Genomic DNA, 22,835 nt, shown 5'->3' on the forward strand with positions numbered 1-22,835 from the left:
AAACATGCGTCACTTGACATTTCTTTTATTTTTGATGTAGACCGTGCAAATCCGGGCAACGCCGCTAGTAAATAAATAAAAACTGTTCAAATAAAGTACATGTAACTCAAAACTCAGGTGTCCCGCCAAAGAGTTTGGAGCTAAAAATAATGTTTTGTTAGTTGGACTATTAATTCAAAAGCTATTTGGATGGAGGCAGACACGCAAGTCACATAACTCTTTTTTTCCATCTAAACAACTATTTTAAAACTCCTGTTTTAAAATGCTATTTGAATTGATTAATACACCTTTTTCATCTTTTTGTTATTTAGAAATATTTTAACTTTAAGACTTTTTTTTTGCGTGGTTTTATTTAGAATCGAATATTTAAAAGAAATCTAGAGAAAGATGTAAAAAAGAGATAAAAAATGAGTGGCATGAACGAAGGCTGTCTGCCGTGAAGAATGTCTGCACCCCTTCCATAACTTGCAGAAAAAGTGAAGCACTAAATAATAAACACATTAAAAATTATCAAATAAGCTCAAGAACGTTTGCTTTCTAGAATGACCTGCAAATTGAAATTTCAACAAAAAGAGTATCTAAATATCGTAACTAGACCGCCAGCTCAGTCATTCCAGCCGAGGACTGCAGTTTCGTGCTTATTAGCACTCATCAGCCCGGCGTAGGAAGTGACTGAGCTGGAGGTGGAAAATCTCTTGAGGAAGCCAAGAGTGCCAAGCAAAATGGTAGCTAATATAGAATTAGCATTGACCAGACGAGTGATCGAAGCAATGGTTCGGTTCAACTTGAAGATTGAAGGCAAGGCATGGTAGTAGATTCAGTTTTACTGAATATACCATGATATGAACTGTATATACTAAATGTATCATGCCTTGCCTTCAATCTTCGAGTTGAACCGAACCATTGCTTCGGTCACTCGTCTGGTCAATGCTAATTCTATATTAGCTACTAGGTTGTTTGGTACTCTTGGCTTTCTTAAGAGGTTTTCCACCTCCAGCTCAGTCACTTCCTATGCCGGGCTGATGAGTGCTAATAAGCACGAAACTGCTGTCCTCGGCTGGAATGACTGAGTAGTCGGTGTATTTCATGTATTTCTGCCTTATCCCTGGCTATAGGGCGGTAAGTTACTGAATCGTAACAAGGGTTCAACATGTTGCTGAATTCGTTTTTGTTTCATAATAATGTTGTGGAAGCAAACCATTTACTTATATACACTTTGATAGAATTAAGATGTTTCCGAAGCAATATAATTTTAAGATTATGAGATCTAATCGATCTAATAAATACACATTGGCAAAACATCTGCTGTGAACACATACGTTGAAATTTCTACAAAAGAAAAATGATAAAATATCGTGCAATAAACTGGCATTTTAGAAAAAAAAATTTGCCCGTGTAAAGTAAAATATGAAAATAACTAAATTTATGAGAGAAAAAACATGGAAAAGTGCTAATATCATAATAAATTAGAAAATGTGAAAATTTCAGTGTCAGCTAATACATAAAATAAATTTGCGTCACACCTTCTGACTTTATCTATGTTTCTTTTGAAAATCCAACCCTTTATTGAAAACGAATGCAATCAGAAGCATTTCTCTTTGTTGTGGCAACAGTAAATGATGCTCAGCTACACTGGCGTTCGCTTTTAACGGAGTTGTTGCAAAATCTTTCTCAAAATTGCAATCAATAATACAATCCATAAAGAAAGAGCTGGAGCTAGAATTCTTTTCGAAGCATTTATAGAGACAAATACACCAACACTTTTTTTTCCTTATTAAACACACATTGGCGCCAGTTTTCACATAGCATTGGCGAGAAACATAGCGAATTTTTTTCATGGTAACCCAGTGCATATTTTGACACGATAATTCGTGCTGACCAGACTGTGAAAAATATCGGATGGAAATTGAAGGCTACAATGAATCGGACGGAGACAAGGGAATGACAGTTAGCTATTAATGAAGCTTCAATCTTTCGGGAGAAAATGGGCATGAGCAAATGGGACTGCATTGACTTTTCTTAATAAACAGGTAAGAATGGTGTGTCGAACTTTGGATGTGCCTCAGATTTTTTTTAAGATTTACTCTTTCTTTTAAATTTTTTGTGGGGGAATGTAGGGCAGAGTGAAATAATTACGATAGCTTACCTTTTCAAAATGAGCAAACTGGAAATTTATTTTAAAAATTATTGTACGTAAAGAAAGGAAAATGAATTTCGTAATAAAACTAACATCGAAAAATTTTTTTTTCCAGTAAATTTGTACTTCTAATAAAAATGAAAAATGTAAACTTTTTTATGGGGCTAATTGAAAAATAAAACATTTTTATAATGAAATATTTTCTGTTTATCTATTAAAAATATTTTTGATAAAATGAATCAATAAAAAAATGAATGAATAAATGAATAAATAACAAAACATTAAGCGAATAATATAGGAATAGCTAAATCAATATATGAAAAAAATAAAAGAGTTAATAAGTAAGAAAATAAGTGAATGAATGAATAAATATACAGTTGACTCTCTGTTTAATGACTTTCAAGGGACCACAAAAAAACGTCTTTAAGTGGAATGCGTCCTTAAATAGAATGCTTTTAAAACTACAGTGGAGCATCCGGGTCTGTGAAAAGCTGTCTTTAAATAGAGAAAATCGTTAAATAGAGAGCCAACTGTATATAACTAAGGTAATAAGAGAGAGGCATGTGATGAATTAATGAATGAGCACGTATGTGGTTTAGTAAGTGAATGAATAAATAAACGAAACTAACTATTTCACCTTGCTTTATTTACTGTGCCCTTGATTAATTGTACAAAACTTTAAAAATAAAAATAAGCTTAATATTGAATAGATAAATACTTCACAAAATATTAATAGATCTTAATTATTGTTTAAAATGTTAAAAATCAGAACTTTATCGTTTATAATAACAAAAAAAAAATATTTTTTTTCTTACAACAAAATATTACAAGTTGTATCAATTTTTGAAACTTTCTTGTATTATCATATGTTTTAATCTTTAGAGGTAACTTTATCCTGACTGAAATAGACTACATGTGCTACCACACAGTTAAAATTTTACCGGATAGGTGACGGTATCATCACAGTAAATATCTCAACTTTTCACTTTGCCCCACATTTCCCTATATTCTGCTTCGAATTTTAAAATATGTTATGCAAAGAAATACTAAATGCAAGAAAATAGATGAACCTGATTTCGTTTAGAATAATTGCTTTTAACTAAAAGTGTTTCTCAAGAAAAACGGTTTTGTATGAAATTTTTTTGTAATACTAACAGATTGTAATATCAATCCGTGTAATAGCAAAACAGTGGTCAGTATACATCGATACGATGATCAGTACGATGATCAGTATACATCGTCGCTTCAGAGCAGGAGTAAGATATCTAATCCCAGAAATAATACTAAGATATCTTACTGTTGCTCTGAGGCGACGACATACTTTTAGAGTGGAACCATGAAGTAATCCGAAGTTACAGCAAATATTGTGGGACATTTTTTTTTTTTTTGCAATTTTTGCAAAACGATGTTTAAAAATTTACGACTTTTTCTTTTACAAAGTCCAAAATGTTGACAAATAATATATAATTTTACAGTTTTTAAATAAGTGTAGAATAAAAAAAATAGAGGTAGCTGAGGTGCGACAGGAGTAACCATTTTGAAGAAGAAAACAATAAACTGCAGCATATAGGGGAGTGTGGCCCAAAGCGGGTAGGTTTTCGAAAAACGCTCGAAAATTGTAGTTTTTGGATTTTTATCGTAACAATTTCGGTTTTATTTCCTGACAGGGTTTTTGAACTTCAAAATAATAAGTGATTTTTGTATTATTTCAAATCCAATATTTATTTATTATCACACATTACAAACACTTGAAAATCCCGACTTGCCCTACCAGGGGAGCCAAAGCGGGTAAGTTTTACTAATTGTGATTTGGTACATTTGGCAATCAAATATGAAGTTATAAGTAATTAAAATAATTGACTAGCTACTTGCCATTATAAAAAAATATATAAAAAAGTTGTACTTATACAGTTTAAAGTTAGCACATTTATTTATAAAACATAAATAAATAACTGATTAAATTAATACACTAATTAGTTTCCATCCTTAAAAAAATAACTTTTTAAAGTTGTACTTATCCTACTGAAGTAGAAAATCTAAGTCAGCACATGTGTCGAGAAATTCTAAATAAATACATGATTAAATCCTATACCCGTTTTGCACCACCCGTTTTGCCCGAAGACACGTTTTTTATTTCGATAGTTATAACCTTAAATTTAAAAAAGAAAGAAACAGAATGACCATCGTAGTTTGTAGGTGGATGGTGTCAGAATAACGTAATATTATTGACAATCAAAAAAAAAAAAAAAGCTGGTATTCGACTAATCATAAGTTACAAAACTTCATATTTTTTTTTAAAGAAATGTATCGTTTTCTTATTTTAAGCCTGGTTGCCCATGCCGCTTCACTGCTCTTCGCTGCGACTGATTAAAACTCGGAGGTGTTCGGGTAAACACGGCATACGTATGCATCACCGCTTACACACCATGGGGGGGGGGGGCATACAAAGGCTTACCCGCTGCTTTGGACGACCTACCCGCTTTCGGCCACGCTCCCCTAAGTCGGCATTTTTTCATTTTCCATGGAAAATAATGAGTTTACAAAACTTATAAATTACAAGAAATCAAAACAATTTGAGGTAGTGTTTAAAACAAGTATAGAAAAAAAATGATTTTTCTCCTCGGGAGAACTCCAACTATCCGAATCGATTGGGACTCCATTCGGATTCTAAAAAATTTGGATAGTTGGATTTTCTAAGATTACAGTCTTTTTTAATTCATTAATGTGTGTATGCTGAAAAATGGGAGAGAAAAACTGTTTTTAAAGAAAAATAGTTTTTCATTAATTAAATGAAATGCGTCATTTTTACATGTTAATGTTACCAAAATAGAACTTCCCTATGAGACGGTTACTCATCCTCCCAATCATGCTTGCACTGTGTCTACACTAGCTTTGCGGAGGGATGGAAAACTGTGCAGACTGAATCATTATTTGGAGAATCGTAGTTCGTTTTCGTCTATTTTTTCCCTTCAATTTTGAAAAATAAAAATTGGATCCGGATTATCCTCTAGTCGGATAGTCGGAATTCGGATAATTGTAGTTCTACTTTACTTTAAGGAATATCCCTCCCCTCAAAATCAGACTGGGACCAAGAAGGAATTAGCAGCTACAACCTACAACAAATAATGCTGACATTTTTATGCAGAAATGACATGTATTTGCTGCGCTTGAAAAAATATAGCTTTTTTTTTTTTAAGTGACAGCTATGTTAGAATGAATAGGTTAAGAAAACTTTTATGCTAGATGAAAACCTGTAAAAAACTATCCCAGATCATGTTTGTTGGAACTATGGGTGACAGTTCGCTTAGAATAATTGTTTCTAAAAGATTCAAAAACAAATTATTTGAAATAGTTAATTCAATACAATATATTGTACGGGTTAATTGTCGCCAACATGAAATTTCAGTGTAACATTTGTGATGAATAATTCTCATCAACATGAATTTTTATTATAGAATAAAAAATAAGCATCATCTTTTTTAATTCAACAAATTTGCTTTGATTTCACTTGATTTGGTGAATATTTCTTGGCGAGTTTTGCATGGTAAGACCGACAAGAACCAAATCATACCGAAAAATCGTATTAGAAGAAGATTAGAATCACAAACGTAGGAGATAATTGGTGAAGATCCATTTAATACATACATTTTCTTTTTTTCAGTTCATTCTCTTTTTTATATTAAACACCGGCATATGTATGCTATATAGTTATAGTTAAACATTAAATATATTCTGATAGCAGAGTAAATGAAAGCAAACCAAATTTTTATTACTTTACAAGTAATAAAAAAATTTTTTTTTACTGTTCATTAGTTTTGTTCTGTAAATTTTATTAATTAAACAAATTAACTGAAATCTGCCATTGTCAATTTAACAGCTTCTGTCGCTGTCTTATCAAACATTTAAAAATCAGTGAAAATTTTCAGACACACTATACTAAAAAACAGAAAATAATAACTGAAATAAAAAAGATTTTAGTTTACTATGATTTTAAAATGAACTAAAAAGTGTTAAATAATTTCTCTTCCCTTCATGTAGAATTAAAGCCCTACACAAATTCGCAACATCTTATAGTTTGTCCAGAAACTTTGTGATTGGGAATTTTCAGTGAGTATCAAAATATTTGTAAGATTTGCTTGTTTACTACATAACTGTAAAAAGTGTGTGATGAAAATCAATTTGAAAATCAATTTGAAAAGTAATACCTTAGTTAATATTATTTTCATTATATCAAAATTCGTAAGTTAACTTTTAAATGCGCCACGGAAAATAGAACAACAGCATCAAAATATAAAACACACTTTATATCATCATGTTATCTGTAATTTTATTCACAAATAAGTATCGTTTCCTAATTCAATGTGTGAAAGATTAAAGTTCTTACAGTAAATAGTTTCAACAAGCAAATATTTTCTTTTTCAAACACATTTTTTTAGTTAAAAACTATCAAGCTTCCAACCTAGGAACTGACAGTACCAGATCCAATTTGGAAGATACTGTTTTATAGTTTTATAGACAGCTTAGTCATTTCCTAGTAGTCAACTTTTTTGTGCGTAGCAATTTTTTTTTATTTACAGGTAAACTAAATTATCTCAAATTTTTATTACTCTCGTAACTAAAAAGAGATATTTATTATTACGTAGTAATACATATATTTGTTGTAGAAGTTTGACATTTTGGTTTTATGAGTACAATGAGCTCAATCAGTCTAACAACATACACTACTAATTTCATTAAGAAAAATTTATGAGCTATGTTAGTTACGGTTGTGACGTGTTTTAGGTCCAAATCCATTTTTTGTAGGATCTCTGCCAAATTTGCACAGATGTTCTTTGATATTCAGAAATTCATATATGGGGTTGTTCCCCCCATTGGAGGGGGGACCCCCGATAGGGGACTTTCCTTATACAAATTAACAGTTTCGTCGCATCTTTGCCAAATTTAGCACAGATGTCCTTTGATGCTCAGGAATAGGAATTTTAACCAGAAAATCAGTGAAACGAAATCGTTCGCCGATGAATAACAATGACAATTTTTCGAATTTTAAAAGCATAGTTTCGTGGCAAAAAGTTGCAGAGTTTTTTGTCAGCATCAATCAAATCCACGAGACAGTTCAAGAAAGAAAGAGTACTCGATACAGAAAAAAGAAACAAGTTAAAGAAAAAAAAATGACGCCACAAAGCTTAAAACTTAAAACATAGAAAATAGCAATGAACAAGATAATCTTCATGTCGTTTGCGAAAATTTGCATAAGGTGTCTGTTACTGATAATATTTTGAAAGTAGGCAATTTTATAGAAACTCTTTACAAAGATGTTATCGATAAACAATAGAAATTCAGAGTCCAAGTCAAAGATGAGGATGGGAATTTATTGGAACTGAAATATTTGAAGAGACTGTGACTGGTGTAGAATATTTCTGAAGAAGTTTCGTGTGGAACAAAAACTCAACTAAGTTGGGAAGCTTCCACAGTCTACAATAACAAGTATAAACTCGAGAGGATATCTAATCTTCAAATGAACTTATTGGAAAACCTTCCTGCTGAAAATTTCATATAGTAAGGGCTTATATATCTAAAAAATATGTATAATAACTTATGTTTTAACATCAATATATATATTGAAAAATGTTGAGCGTGCCACACTCGTAACGGCAATCAAAAATTCATAAAATTCTATTTTGTTCAAAAATGCTTAGTTTTTTTTTTTTTTTTGAATATAAAAAAAAAAGATCTGGATCACTTAGAAATTGTTTTAAATATACGTAAGATCAAAAGTACAATAGATGTACAGAAAAGGGGTATTGTTTCATGACATTCAAAAAACCATGTCTTTTTTTTTTTTTTTTTTTGTCACACCCGTAACCACACATTTAGTAGATTTTTCTACAACTTCCACTAATAATCTGAAACTAATATCAGGTGATAATTATGTTGGACGTGAACTATCGTTCCTTATTTTCATCAAAACTTCAACAGCATTTTTGAATAAAATAGGCGCTACTGAATCTGTGTGAATGTCACGACCGTAACCATGCAACAGTTATTTGTTGCGTGTGTCCCACGTTTTTCTTTTTAAATTTTACAAGTATTTCGATTGCTATTAAAATTCACAATCTCAATTTTTACAAGCTGCAAAAATTCTGAATCTGTATTGGACTTAAAATCGACATGACAGTTGATGAAAATATTTTATAGTTCGTTTTAAATAAATGGTAACTTGAAACGTTTTTCATTTGAATTATTTTTTGGTCTTTTAGATTTCCTAGCACCTTAAATCAAATTTTGAAGTTTTTTAAGTCTTTAATATTTCTGAGCTAAGTTTAACAGATTTTTCTCTACATTATGCCAAAACAGTAATACAGAAATTCTTTCAGTACAATGTTCCAAGAAAGGAATTCAACCTTAAATGCACCAGAAGTCGATATGAGCTGAAAAATTGTAATTCAGATGCAATTTGGCATACGTCACGCTCAAATGTAGATCAATACTATCGACACTTTTTTGTTTGGAATAAGACCTTAAATTGGTCAAGGTTTGCATGCAAAGGTTGAAATGAACACTCTGGTTGTCACGTGAAACCGGACACGAATACAGTTGTCTAAGGTTTGTTGAAAAAAAATTGCATTCCACTCCCCTCATCTTTTCTTTGCAGAGCGCTCTTGGAAAATCATAGTTCCCAAAGACGTATCTTCCATTTGTCTGGCACTTGTTCAAATACTTAAAACACAACTTTCATAATGAAGACATTGCGATACATGTAGTATTTTTTTGAGATTTATGTATTTACCATTCTAATGTTGTGACAGAGTTCCTACGTTATGAACGAATGTAGAATCAAAATAATATTTCTAACCGTTGCAAAATGCATGTGCAACTGAAAGATAATATTTTAATCGATTGTAGATTCAGAAGGTGTTAGTTATAATTAACCTGTACGCCACTTCCACGCTCTAGTACAGTAGCGGCCAACCATTTTTAACCCGCTGGTAGCACTTCAAATTAAGATGAACCTCGTGAGCCAGAACGCATTAGCTGACATTTTTCGAGATAACATGAGAAATATGGAAAATGGGGAATGATGTCGGAGAAAATACGAACAAAGATTATTATCATTATTGAGCTACTTGTTTCATTAATACTGAGTTTGAGTCTGTTTTTCAGAACCCAGTTTCTGAATATTTGGCTCCGAAATTGAAGCATTGTGATAAAAAAGAAAAGAAAGAAAGAAAAAAAAAAAGATTTTAGAAGTGGTGAAGTAGAAAAGGAATCTGATTGGCTGCAATTTGGTGGGGATTACTGCAGGAGTGTCTAGGGCATTTTGTTGGTTGTTTCGGAAGGTTCCCCAGAGCGCGATTTTTGATTCGTAACATTGAACATCTCAACGGCCACATCATTTATGGAACGTGAGCTGTAGATTAGAAATCATTACTCTAGTGCAGTTAGAATCTCAGGGAACACTTCTTGGGGGTCTCACTATGCCATAACAGACACATGCAGCATTAATTGTTAACAGTTGCTATCCAAGATTACCGGAATGTGGTTTTTCAGAAGAAAAAAAACTTTGTGGTATGAAACTTTACCTGCCACATCTACCATTGCTGATAATGAATACTTTTAGTGTATTTTTTTTCCAAGATTGACCAGCCTTGTAGATGGGCGTTTTGTCCATGAGTTGGATAGCTTCGACGATTTCTTGGCGGCCACTTTTGCACTCGGACCTATTCATCGAGCGACGCCACTTCCGATTAGTAGTGATTACTTCTGTCATTCCGAATATAATGTCTCTCTCTGGTCTCATCCCTGGTGAGATCCAACTAATGGCGCAACTAATTTTAACAGATAGTGAAGAGTAAAGTATAAATTATTTTGTGACACCTTCATAAAAAGTTTCTGAGCCTTACAGTCGAAACTTGAAGGGCATATATATTCAATACTATTAATTATTTTTTTTATTTCCGAATAATTTTCATACCTTTAATTATTTAAAAAGTAATCCATTGAATGTATTACTTTTGAATTTAAGGAGCACATATATTATTATTTTTTTTAATTTCTGAATAATGTCCATACCATTAATTATTCAAAAAGTAATGCATTGAATGTCACTATTGGTATTATTCAGAAATGCATCAAAACCCAAAAAGCACATACAAAAAAAAAATAAATAAATAAATAAATAAATAAATAAATAAGGAAGAAAAATTTTCTCATGTATTGATTGGTGTTTTCCTTTACATAATTTTTTTTTGATTGCATATTTGATGAAATGCATAAATGTAAACAGTTTTCATAGAATATATTTAGAAACATAACCTTCTCAAGTGTTCATTAGTCGTCGTAACTTTTTCGCACGCGATCTTATGAAAGTTACAAAACTAACTAGATGGACCCTCGCACTACATCATAAGCACGCTACATTCGAAATACATTGCAATTTATGCATAATTGAAGCAAATATCTATAAATGAGTGTCAATTTCGCGTAAGGAACACTTAAACAATTTATTCATGTAACATATTGACAGAAATATGTATAATATGAATGAAGTGGTAGATAACCATAAATAGCAAAACTTTAAATACGGTTTTTTCTCCCATTAGCTAACTATTTGTACATGAGAGTCATTTAAAAAAAAAAATCTTTAATCTCTGGTAATAAAAAGGAGTTAAACTTAAAAAACATTTTTTTTTTTGTCTTTTATTGGGTAAGTTTTGATAAGCTGTGTGCTTTTAGCGAATGTTTTATACAGTACTAGCATACAGTACCAGCACAGCTTTGCCCGTAGTAAAACATTAAAAGGTCATTTGGTTCGCCTGTATATTTACAGTTAATGTCTACTATGCGTTAAGTTTTTTTTTTTTTTTTCAAGATCTTTTCATTCTTTTGGCATGTTTGAAAACTTAGCACGTAGCTTAACAAAAACCAGCAGAAGCCTTAGATATACATATTTTAAAAGATGAAAGAAGTTTTCCTTCCTTGCTTAAAATGCAAAATAACACATTTTTACACAATTAAATACTATATAAAGAGAGTTGCAATAGCAATATTTTAAAAATTTACTGAACATCATTCCATAAAAACTAAGAAAATTAAAGCAGTGGACATTTTCTTAACAGTTAAAATATTTGAATTAAAACCTTTTTCAATAAACGAAAAGAATTTTTATCGCAGAAAAACTACGTTTTTAAAAATGTTTATAACAAAATACAAAAAAATTAAAAAAAAAGTAATGAAACAATCAAAGCGAGTAAAAGACGTAACCATGGTAATATACAAAAGTTAATTTCCGCTTCGAAAAAAATTTCCATTTTTCTTTAATTTTTGATTTTTTTCTCGAGTTCAATCATTTTAGAATCGTTTGGCTTGCCTTTGGTAAGCCTTGACCTTTGGTTTTCTTTAAACGATTCCTCAGCTCTCCTAATGCTCGTACTTCGAACAAACTTCTTATGCAGAAAATTCCAAGCTTTTGAATGACTTACAACTTTAAAACGTGAATGAAATATTTATTACCCACATTATCAAATTTATGTGAGAAATGGGCTTTAAATTGGAATAATAAAGAACAAAATCAAAATTTCCAAAAATAGTATCAAGGTGCACACCCCTATGCTACAAACTAAATTTGTATCATATTTCATGAAAATCGGCCGAACGGTCTAGGCGCTATGCACGTGCTTGAGATCTAGACTTAAAATATTGACAAACTGTCAGTTTTATTATTAGTAAAAAACATAATAAAAATCTGCATGTTTACACACAAAATGAAAATTTTGAAGATTAATATGTAACTTTTTTTGTGCTTTAAAAATAAACAGTTTACTTTTGCACTATTTCTAAAAGAAATATTTCATACTTTTAAGGAAAAATAATATAAATAAAATGCTTTCTCTTTCAGGCATCAAAAAATGTCATCTTCACCTGAAAGTAATCTCTTGAAATCTTAGGACTGAAGCATTAATCAAGCTTTCGAGAATGAGCACAAACACTGACATTTTGGATTTGTCTTATGAGGTAATAAGAAATGTTTCATAAAGTCCGAAGTATGTCAAAGGCAATGCGATGTAGTGCAGAAAAAAAAAACATTCGTGCAAATTGCTAGTCCTCAAAGCTTAAGGATTTTTTAAATTATTATTGTGTTTTGGTTTTATTTTAGCAGAGGTTCAAGGGAGAATTTTCGCCCCGTGCGTCCTACCCGAAACAAACCACAGGACCTCAAAAACAAAAAAAAAAGCTCCGTTTGTTTAAACTTGATTTAATCCTTCTTGTGACTTAACTCCAATAGTGAGAAAAAATACGAATATCATCCTCATCATTCAATACGAATTACAAATTATAAATATTTTGTTAAATATATTTGCTATCTTTTCCTTCTGCTATCCATTCCTTCAAAAAATCGATTTTTGAAAAATTTGACTTAACGCCGTTTGGAAACAGAATCATCACATAGTTTTTTTCCCCCCGAAATAAGTGGTGTTACTATAAGACAATTCCCAATGCAGGCCGTTAAAAAATTTGATACACAATTTTTTTTTCTCTAGTGCGATCCTCCAATATAGCATCTATTACATGAAATACACCGCCAGCTCAGTCATTCCAGCCGAGACTGCAGTTTCGTGCTTATTAGCACTCATCAGCTTGGCATAGGAAGTGACTGAACTGGAAGTGGAAAACCTCTTAAGGAAGCCAAGAGAGCCAAACAAACATGGTAGCTAATATAGAATTAGCACAGTGCCAATTCTATATTAGCTACCAGTTTGTTAGCAGTACACAAAACAATCCGGAGTAGAATGGAAGACGCTGGTATCTCGATACGGCGTCCATTGCGATGGATTAGATTTCCGTCGATTGGATTTTTGCTGCACTTGATTAACTGGGTTGTGATGGACAGGAGGCGCGTTATCTTCAACGATGAATCCGATTTAGTCCCAGTGTTCATAAGTAACCTATTTCACTCCCTACCACGCCGTGTTTTATGTTGTGTAGCTGCTAGAGGAGGCTATACTGCTTACGGTTTTGTAACCTTTATTGTGTCATAACTTCTTAATAAAACAATCTTTCGTTTTGAATTTGTAATCGTTTCCTTATCTTGTTATAGGCCACATCCATTTTAAGTTTCGTGAAGATCGTTCGTTTCCTTCTGGGTGAATGTTTTTTTTTTTTCGTGACAGAGTGTATTTCAACTTTTGAACACAGTTCAGTTTGCACGACACTTAATCACTCTCAGTGATTCTGATTTTGATCTGAAAATTTAAGTTTAAGTCTAAGCATTAGAAAACATTTAATGAGATTCAAAAATAGCGGGAAAAAAATATTTGTTCGTTTCTTCGAAATCTAAATCGCCCTCTATCGGCATTTTTTAAACTACACCTTCAAAATTTATTTTCAATAAAATACTAATAAAAAGAATAACACCCTAAATAACACCCTTATTTTTGGTATTATATTGTCTGTCCTAATGTGTACTATCACCCCTTAAAGTTTTGCCCAAGAGTTCAGAAACACCCTGTATTTTGGTATAAAGGAAACTACAAACATTTGGTACCAATTCCCAACTGTCACCAACGCAGGCCGAACAAGTTTCTTAAAAAATGTAAAAGTCGACATACCCTACTGAATAATCCCGAATGGCGGTTCATCTTGTATAAATACTTAAATTAGGAGTATTTGAAGGGGGTTTTCAAATTCAATTTAAAAGAAATAGCTATCTAGTATCGTAACTAATATTAGGTACTTCAACTAATCCTATATAGTAGTTTTAGAGGACACTGGAGACGCTGTTTCCTACTTAACTTGATCGGAAACCAGCTTATTCCTCCATAAATAAAAGGCAAAATAAGATGGAGAAATCTAAACATAATTGCTAAGCATTCAACAGTATCATTTGCGATAGTTGTAGGCAGAATTATGGATTTAAGTTACTGAGACATAACGATGAAAGATATTTGTATAACTAAGTTTCGATAATTCGGTAGTTCATAGTCCAGCGTATTGAATTGAGCAGCTGCCGAGAAAATCAAATAGTTCAAAGCTTTAATCTGTATCCAGTATCCTGGATGAATTAGGTTTTCGCTGAAACTGTCAGGTTTTGTGTTTTTATTTTATATGCCCTGAAGTATATGAATGTAATTTATGTAAAATAATAACTTTTTCAATTTCAATTTTATTGCAGATGTCTGATCGCGATGAGATATTCATCGACGAAGCTCCTCTGCTTGTTTTCCGTGTCATAGGCTGCACAGTTGTTACTTTGCTTGTTGGTTTTACCATCATCATATATGTTACGTCAGGGTATGAGTATTATTCCAATGTATTCTTTGTATGTAATCAGTGAAATATTCAAGCGAATGGTTTTTTAAAAAACTCTGTCAATAATTAGAGATGTTGGTGTTGTTTCTTATCGTAACTGGTCTAGCCAATAGACAATACCAGCTCCGTGAGTTAGAAGAAGTTCAAAAAATCCAAAACAAGAAGATCACTCAATCTTAAATCTTCCTTCTCTAAACACAAGTTGCAGAGGAGCTGATCTTTAGCAATTATCGAGTTGCAGCACTTTATTCGGATAAGAATCTTTTCGACCCTTGAGACATCTAAGGCACTAACTTTAAATGTCCACTAAATCTGCCGAAAGAACATATCTGCAGAAATGAAATTTTGAGATATTTGAAGAAACGCGTTTTGGATTCCTTACTAACAATAGAGGAATCTGAAATTTACGATTTCTGCGTATTTTATTTTCTGCGTAAATCAAGTACTCAAGGTTGTTCAATAAAGCAGGCTGAAGTAATGAAATAAAAAGAAAAGAAAAAGTTGCTGATACTGCTCTTTCCCTTCCTACGGCAATACTACTCTTGATATTGCAGTTTGTTGTTCACAGTTACCTTCAAAATTCAGAGCACCTCTCGGCTGCTTGCCACTGTATCAAATGTGTGCAGGCCAATACTTACAGTGGCCCCCCAAAAGTGTTCGTACACTTTGAAATTTTTTAGTAAAACCAAACTAACCCGAAACTGAATTCAAATATGAAGTCCAATATTTTTTCACATCATTCCTATGTCATTCTAAATACAACCCATTGGTTTTTTTCAAAATTTTGACGGATCTTCTTTTTGAAATGGGTCATAAAACGAAGAGACAGAGAAATAACACGTCACATAAGTCATCGTACATTCGAACATTTTCAAATAAATTCATGATTAAAATTATCATATGCCGTTTTATTTATATTTTTGCATTATGTTGACCCTTATAAGTCATTTGGCTTTAGTTTTTTGCTTTTTTATTCCTTAATATTATGCTTATTAATATAAAATCACTGGCATTCGTAAAAAACAACAAACACCACTCAAAATTTCCCACAGTAGCGGTAAATTGGTTTGAAATGTCTCTAAATTAGTTAATTTATTTGTTTGTATAGTAAAGTGCTGGATAAAATGCCTTAAAGAAAGGAATCGGACCGAAAACAAGGTCAACCGGCAAAGTTGACAAAACGTGATCGGATATTTAAAGTTAAAAAAATTATGAAAAATACACATTTGAGTGCTGTAAAAGTTTCTACATAATTAAAAGAAAAATTTTACGTTTAATTTTCACCTAAAATTTTCCGCCAAGTTCTCTGATTAGCTGGATTAAATGGGGCGTCTTCCCGCAGAAATTTTCTTGGTCGTGCGAAAAACAGAAAGCTTACGCTTTTCATCGCAAAACCAATGATAAATAAGCTCAAAATGTTTTAGAATTACGTCTTACTTACAGATAAAAATGAATTCAACATTTTTGGTTAATTTTTTGTCTAATTGTAAGTAGAAGAAAAAAATATGAGCTTAATCTTAAGAACTTAGTTGGATAGGTTAATCAGTACGGTGGAAGTGTTCTAGTGTGAGGGTGCATATCAGCATCAGGACTCGGTAGTTTGTAATTTTTTGATGAAATAATGAATCATGCTGTTCCTTTAAATATTTTAAAAACCAATTTTGAACTCTTAGCCAAAAATTTGGTTATTGGAAACAACGTTGTTTTTTTTTATAAAGATAACGATAAGAAGCACACGGTTTTCAACGTTTGCCTCTAGTGCCTCAAAAATTGTCCTAAAGTTAAGAAAATACCTCCTCAATCTGCGGGTTTGAACTTAATGTAACGTGTTTAGAGATATATGGAGGCTAGATTACGAAAATACGGCTTCAAAACGAAACTAGAGCTAGAAACAGTAAGACTCGAAATGTGGTTGAACACTTACTCAGAAATGACGCAAAAAAAAAAGAAAGAAAGAAAAAGAATGAAATTATTCCCAGACGTTCAAAAGGTGTTATGAATACTGTATGATATTCTACTAATCAATAACTTAGTAAAAAGTTAGATTATTCAATAATATATAGAGATTTTACAATGTGTACGAAGACTTTTGTGAGATAAAATTTCCGGCACTTTTGGGTTTTTGATTTTTTGAAAATTAAGTTTTAATATTTTTTAAAAACTTTTCATGTAATTTTGTTAAAAATGATCATAGATTTTATAATTAAATAACTATTCCGAAATATTAATTCTAACCAATGGATTGGGGCTTATTTTGTTGAAAGTCGTAGGTATACGAAGACTTTTGGAAGCCACTGTATATATACATAGTAACTAGTGTATATTTCTTTCATTTCTATAAAATAATAATAATAATAATTAACACATGCATAGATAGATTTCACATATGAAATTTATCATGGAAGAGCACTAGTGGGGCATGTGGGTGTTTTTTCACCTAATTTCAGAAAGGAAAAAAAAATAAGTAAAAACAAAAAAACCCGACTTCGTAAAACCCAAAAAAAGAAAAAAAAACTAAAAAGAAAAAAATATAAGCCCAGTAGTTTAGAATGTTATTAAGTAATGGAGTGTGGGTCAAAGTGAAATGGTTAAGATAATTAAACTTTTTCAAAATGAACAAATCGGAAATTTGTTTTGAAAATTACAGTACGTAAAGAGCATTGTATTTTATAATAAAACTTGCGTTGAAACAGTATTTTTAATTTTTGGTAGTAAGTTTGAGCCTTCAAACACAAGTGGAATCTTTTTCCTTTTTTTTCCATAGGGCAAAGTGAAAAATAAAATATTTTTCTAATGAAATATTTTTTATTCGATTACAAAACATATTTTTGATCAAAAGAATCAGTAAATAAAAGGTTGAATGAATAAATGAAAAGATAATGAAACAATAAACAAACAATTAAATGAATAAATCAATTAATATATTATAGAAGAAAAATAAATGAGCGAGTAAAAGAATGAATGCATAAAAAAAAAGTGAATGAATGAATAAATATAAGTGAATGAATAAATGAAGGAATGTAAATAAATTAATTAATAAGCGAAAACGTAAGTGATTTATATTAATGTTTGAGTGAGTAAATGAAACAAACTATTTCACTTTGCCCCATCCACTTTGCCCCGTATGTACTTGACTAATTGTACAATTTATTTTAAATACGAATAAAATTAATATTGACTAAACTAATGCTGCATTGAATATTAGGAGGACTCAATTAATATTTCAAACGTTAATAACAAGAACTTTATCATTTTATATTTACAAAAATAATTTTTGACTTACAAAAAAATATTACAATAAGAGTATCAATTTTTTTAAACTGCCTGTAATACCAAAATCTTGAATCTTCGGCGTTACTTTTTTCCTGACTGAAATAGACTACACTGTAAAAAAAATCCGGAAACGTTTCTGAGTATATCGTGCAGCTGTGGTTCATGAAAGTTTCAAAAACGTTTCTGAGTATTTCGGAATCCTCTTTCTGTAATGTCCAGAAACGTGTCTGAGTATTTCGGAATCCTCTTTTTGTAATTTTCAGAAACGTTTCTGAGTATTTCGGAATCCTCTTTCTGTAATGTCCAGAAACGTGTCTGAGTATTTCGGAATCCTCTTTCTGTAATTTTCAGAAACGTTTCTGAGTATTTCGGAATCCTCTTTCCGTAATTTTCAGAAAAGTTTCTGAGTATTCTGTGCAGCTGTGGTTCATGAAAGTTTCGAAAACGTTTCCGAGTATTTCGGAATTCTCCAAACAATTTTCAAAAACGTTTCCGAGAATTTCTGAATCCTTTTTCCGTGATTTTTTCTAAAATATAATTCTTTATTATAGTATTGCATACCATATCAGTTTCAATTCTTTCATATCTAAGAGCAATAATACAAGCAATTTTAGAATCATTCGTGGATTTTTTTTTTTTTGAATTTCTAATGACAAATAGCATGGTTAACAGCATAACATATGCACAGTTATAAATTTTTGAAAAATTGTGAAACAATCTAGTAGTTTCATTCCTAATCACAAAATCGTCGGGAATTGGAGTGGGGGTACCTTCTGAAAAGTGGGGATTGTTTGTTAAACAATCTTAAACTTCAGTTTTTCTCTCAATATTTTCAAGACAAAACTATCAACATATTGTATTTTTAATGCAGAACTTAAAAACATATCTTGTATCAAACTTGATAGCTTTTATCTACGGATAAAATTTGACAGGACTTAGCGGACTCGCGTTCCGGAATTCGTTCACCTCAAGTCAATTTCTCTGACGAACAAAGTGTACCGAAAAGTACCAACAGAGAAATTGATGAATTTAAATATAACACCAAGTCCCCCTGTTGGAACCATTCGGGTTGATTCTACTGTTCTTGCCCTTTTCCAGCTCATCACAAATATAAATACTTATTCAAAATAGGTTACTGATTTTATTTTTACAGTGTGCGCAAAATGCATTATATATTTTATTTATTAAAACATTGAACTCTATTACATGATTATTCCATTTCATATATACGAGAATCCCCCCCCCCACCATAAGAGTGATGGTGCACCCATAAAATGCTATGAAGCGCCCCCCCCCCCTTGAAAAAGCAACATCATATACATTATAAATCAAAGTATCATATACATTATAAATCAAAGTAATATATACATTATAAATCAAAGTATCATATAAATTATAAGTCAAATACTTTAATATGGTGTAAAAATACAAAATTATTTTATTAAGTCTTTTTTTTTTTTTGCTTTTTGTAAAATTGAGGCTCGTAAAACGAAAAAAATGAAGACACTTTTAAATACATATATGTATCTATTTGTTAAAGAAATTAATACACATTTAACTAATTTAAAGCGTTTCGCTAATGCAAATATTTAAAGAGATATCGTCATTTAGATAATACTGAAGCACTATGTTCCTAATTACAAGAGATAGTTTTTTTTTTTTACTTCATACAATCTAGCTACACTGTTTACAAGAGAATGAAAACATGCAACCTTAAAGACGAACTATCAAACCTGACAATTTGCATATTATAACATTTAATTCATAATGCTTGATACATAAATGTTCAGCCAAATATTAACTGAGATTGACACATAAAAACAAAGTACACAATAACACTTATTTAAAGTTTTTTATAATCTTCAATTCATAAATTTTACAGAATAAAACTAGACACACTTGCACTTTAAATATGTGTTCTATGTAATGTAAAATATTTTCAAATTGCAATAGTTCACAACGAAAAAATGATACTGAAGAAAATAGTTTTTTTTTTTAACGAGATTTATATGAACTAAATCTCTTTAAAGTAATAGAGTTGCAAAGCGACTTACCTATTCGTCGGTGGTGGTCTTTTGCAGGCTTTGGTCACCAAAAAGGTGATTTTTATGACAGAATAAAATTCTGCCAACAAAAATTACCCATTTGGTAGAAAGAAGAAAAGTATCCAAGAAAAAAGTAAATTACCTACACAAGTTATGCGACGCAATGAATTTACATGGCGTCCTCTCGGCAGTTATTTGGTTTTTAATTTCAGTTTGTATTCCTTCCGCGAGCATGCGTCGAGAATTTGCACTTCGTACTTAAAAATAAGTGACATAGCTTCAAATTCAATCTCATGACGATACATAAGCAAGAAAATATAAGGCATTAAAATTATCTTCAGTGAATTCATGCGAGGAACAAAACTTCTACTAATCCCCTTGATGAGTGTTACTTCGCATACATGAGTCAGCACTTGTTTTCATTGCGTGCTTTCGAAAGTTTCAGTTTAGATTTGCTGCTGGACTATAAAAATTGCCGTGTGAGCTGCGCATGCGTCGACGCTTACTTTCTTACTAAACGGGAAAGGTTTTTGATTATAGCAGAAAACCTGCGGAGGGCGTACGAATCTGTGTATTACGGAAAACTTTTTTGTATATTCAGAGAGTTTTCCGAGATTTTTTACAGTGTACATATGATAATACATAGTTAAAATAATACCAAGATAGGTGGAGCTAAAAGCTGAGCAAATATTTCACCATTTCACTTTACCCCATGTTTCCCTACTACTGAATAACACTACACCATTAAAATAGTTTTATAATCGATACACACATAAGACAAATCATAAATTCAAAAGCAGAATAGAAGGATCAACAGTCGGGGTCCATTAAAATTTTACGGGGTTCCTTAATTAGTCAAAAAAGAATGGGACCCGTCTGTTGATCCTTCTATTCTGCTTTTGAATTTATGATTTGTCTTATGTGTGTATCCATTATAAATCTATTTCAATTGTGGATTTATTCATTAGTGCTTAATAACATTCTAAACTACTTGGTTTATATTTTTTATATATATATTTTTTTTTTTTTTGGTTTTTACGCAGTTGGTTTTTTTGTTTTTATTTAATAATTATTTTTTATTTTGCACTTTTTAGTTGATTTTCATTGACTTAGTTATTGCGATTATAAGACGGTAAATTTCGCAATCTTGTCCTTTTATTGAGAGAGTTTATATCGTGAGCATTACTAAGTATATTGCGGTGGTCTAAACTACTGATTATTAGTCCCTTAGGAACCTAACTCGGCTTAAAGCTACATATGCTGGACCTTTAGCAAAAATGCGCGAACTTGAACCAACCACAGCTATATTAACAACCTGTATAACTCACGAGCTCGGAAACGTCGTTAGTCAAATCTTTCTCGTAAAACTAAAAAAGCCCGGCAAGGAAGTACACGTCGCGAAACTCAGTCCCCTGAATCACGAGAAAAACAAATGCAACATGTTAGCGATGAAATTTGAATTAGTAGACTTATTAAACAAAAAAATTCAGCGTGTGGACACGATCCCAACTGAGAATACTGCGACTGGTTGTTGATATGGTGAATTTTGATTACTGTCATGTAATTAGTGGCACAAATCGATTGACGTAAGAATCATCCAAACTGACCTAGGCATTTAACCTCTACAACGCTACATAGGAACAAACATACATACATACATAGACTCATAAACACATTACACTCCTTTGCGTCGTACACGCGCAGTCGGGTAAAAAAGAACGGAGGAATCTTGAAATTCTGAAATGGGTGTCAAGTGGCTGATTTTTTTTTTTTTTTTTGAAGGGGGAGGCTGGGGGGAGATTTTTGCTGTTAAAGTCATTATAGTCATTATATTTGTGTATTTCGAAAGTTAAAACTGTGGCCAAGTCTGAAGAGGAAAACCCATCTCATACAGTTTCTTTTTGCAGGGAGAACAAATTGCCTAGTATAATATTTAGGCATCCCCTTAGTTTCTTAGTGGTTTGACTAACAAGGTAGATGAAATATGATTGTTTCGCATTATGAAAGACCTCTAGTCGCAGCGAAACATAGGGCCGGGGGGGGGGACATTTTATGATATCCTTTTGCAGTTCTAACTAAATGCAGAAGACTTATGCAGTTCTAATGAGTATTTTTTATGAACAATGCATAAAGTAAAGTTAATAGTCTTGACAATTACTCATTTCTGTGACAAACCATTGTGTGCTCAAATATTTCTGACTTTTGAAGCTGAAGGTTTTTTGGTAAATGAGGATAGATATCAGCACTCATGAGAAAATAGATACATGAATTCACTAATCATTTGAAAGTCTTCAAAAGTTGTTTTTTTGTAGATCCTAATTGCTGCAGATCATCAAGTGGTTCTTAAGTTTTAAGAGGCCAGACATTCTCGATTTGCCGAAAGGAAAACCAAATTTCGCCGAAGGATGATAATTTTGCAGAAAAGAACTCCAAATTTTTCCAAATAAGGAACTTTTTAGAAGGTCACAGAGACCTCTCGTGCCCTCCTATCAGGAAGCCCTTGTCACTTTTTCTTTTTCTTCTTTAGGTGTGTAACAGCCTGTAACAAGTCTAAACTGCCTCAGAAGCACGCTTCCTCCAACTCAAAACAACTCTTTGCCAGTTTTTTATTTTTAGAATTTTGAGGTCGTTTTCGGTATTATCCAGTTTTTGAATCCCACAAGGTTTCTCCAAAAAACTTTTCGTCTTAAATTTGCTTATTCTGGTAGGGTTATTTTCAGGAGTTCTAAAGACGTGGCCGAGTCATCTCAGTCTACTGCTTCGGATTACTTGTGTTACTTGAGGCTCTTTGTTAGTCTACATAGTTCAAAATTGCATCCGATTCGTCAACACCCTTGTTCCGTAACATATCTGAAAATATTTCAGCGAACTTTACTTTCAAAAGTTTTCAGGGCACGTTGGGTGTCTAAGTTTAATGTCCAGGTTTCAGTTGCATATTGTAGCACGCTTAGAATAAGTGTCTTGTATAATCTCAGTTTAGTTTTTTGGCTGGCAACTTTGGACCTTAATTGTTTTTTCAGTCCGAAAAACACTTATTAGCAAATTTTTGATTGGTTGTAAATTTAGGCTTTCAG

General features: G+C 31.8%; 1 long non-coding RNA gene across 1 annotated transcript; it reads left to right on the forward strand.

Annotated features, from left to right (window-relative positions):
• Positions 1–1,926: 1,926 nt before the first annotated feature.
• On the forward strand, positions 1,927–14,426 carry LOC129234010 (uncharacterized). The gene is made up of 3 exons (XR_008581517.1): positions 1,927–2,030; positions 12,033–12,148; positions 14,307–14,426. It is a non-coding gene; the product is annotated as an uncharacterized LOC129234010 (long non-coding RNA).
• Positions 14,427–22,835: the final 8,409 nt, after the last annotated feature.

Source organism: Uloborus diversus, unplaced genomic scaffold (genome assembly GCF_026930045.1).
Source record: "Uloborus diversus isolate 005 unplaced genomic scaffold, Udiv.v.3.1 scaffold_906, whole genome shotgun sequence".
In the NCBI taxonomy this organism is placed as follows: domain Eukaryota; kingdom Metazoa; phylum Arthropoda; class Arachnida; order Araneae; family Uloboridae; genus Uloborus; species Uloborus diversus.